The sequence below is a fragment of the Cynara cardunculus genome (assembly GCF_001531365.2).
Source record: "Cynara cardunculus var. scolymus isolate 2C chromosome LG 2, CcrdV1, whole genome shotgun sequence".
In the NCBI taxonomy this organism is placed as follows: domain Eukaryota; kingdom Viridiplantae; phylum Streptophyta; class Magnoliopsida; order Asterales; family Asteraceae; genus Cynara; species Cynara cardunculus.
This window is the reverse complement of record NC_037529.1, coordinates 63,860,717-63,862,403: the sequence shown is the minus strand read 5'-3', so window position 1 is coordinate 63,862,403 and position 1,687 is coordinate 63,860,717. Positions and strand designations below refer to the sequence as shown.

The following is a 1,687-nucleotide window of genomic DNA, read 5'->3' as shown; positions in this document are numbered from 1 at the left end:
AAAAGTCAACAACAACTAAGAGTCAGAGGATCGATGAAAGGGGATTTTTTTTAAATACTTCCAACACTTGTATATGTGTATTACAAACTTGTATACTGAAATAATGCAATTTTACCAAATTGCCCTTGGCCAACATGTGGTCCACTTAATGTAAAGAAGAAAAAAGAAACAAGGGAATTACAAACCGCAATAACGGTGTTTGTAACTTCCAAAAAATTAGAGAAACCATAGGATGATATTTGTAATTTACTATAACTTAAACTTATAACAAGAGAATTCTTAACGATTTTGAAGTTCATAATTTACACATTCAACATTTAAAATTCACACATTAATGCAAAGATGGTAACAACAAAATTGATTGTTGAAATTGGCATCTTCAATATTAGAGCCATAAAAGGTTAGAAGAATAACACTCCCATGCATCATGTCTAAGCTTTCACAGTAGTCTCGATTGCAATCTTCTGCGAACCGCAAACATCCTTCGACTTCATCACCGATTCCCATAGCCCMGACAAGGCTTCCCTGATGTTATGGATGCTCTCTAAAGCGTAATCCACACTTTTTTTACGCTCCGATGACCCAACCTGTTAAAAGACACCATTAATATAATGTTCAGCAACGACAGCCACCAACATTTTACATTCACAGCARAATCGACTTATAACACAGTGTTGAGGCCCGTGACTATTGCAGTCTGTATATTGCCTATGTTGTCATYAAATAATATRTGAAATGCGAAAATTTTAAAAGGTTTAATGAATAATTACCACATAAAATGGGAAATGGATATCGAAAATCTAWGATGGATCACTGTTTGCGTGGGTTGATGTTTGCCATCTTGAAAGCCTGTTGGAAAGAATTTTCCAAGGGTTTACAGATAATAGGACTCGTTGGTAATAAATCACCAGTTTCGGTAACACAACAATTATAAGTATCATCATCATCATTTTTCTGGTTTGGGGGATTCAGATACTCGAAACAGATAACATCATCAAAGCAGTCCTCCAATCCAAGTCGGTGAAGAACTTCAACTACGTGGTCCTCATTTGCATTCGAGAAAATCTGTGAAGAAATAGAGCAAAAAACTATGATAAGAGTCGTTTCATAAACCATCAAGTGCCTAATTAGTCGAAAAGACTCGAATCTTCACCACTTTCCTTATGGGCAAGCTATGTAAAAGACTTGATGAAGGGTAAAGGGTATTCTGTTGACTTTTCTAGGTGCATTCTGTTGACAATCCATAGCTCAGAGGATAAAGGGTATCATCAACATCTAAAAATCGAGCACAAGAGGGTTTATTGAAGATTAGTTCAAATTGCAATCATGACCAGACAAAAGAGGAAACATCTAAAACTCGTTTAAAAAATAAGAGGCTTACCAAAGAGAAGGCATTCATATTTCGATTTTGGGATTTGTTGCTGGTATCCGTTTTCGTATTCCATTTTTAACTGATGTGTTAAACTTGCACGACCGTATAATCATCATCAGCCACTCCAAGCCCATAAAGTAAAACTTAATAGTTTCACTCAACAATTGATTCGTATAGCAAAACTGGTTTTCCAGCCATGGATTATGGATTTCAAGCCAATAAAAAGAACAACGTTAAAAATGATCAAGCAAACGACTCCATGGATGAGGAAAACAAAAACTCGTTTATTTTCAATTGAGAATGTAAAAGAAGTCC

The 1,687-nt window shown here is 35.4% G+C and overlaps 1 pseudogene; it reads right to left on the bottom strand.

The window, feature by feature from the left end:
* Positions 1-431: 431 nt before the first annotated feature.
* Positions 432-1,229, bottom strand: LOC112506285 (annotated as a pseudogene).
* Positions 1,230-1,687: the final 458 nt, after the last annotated feature.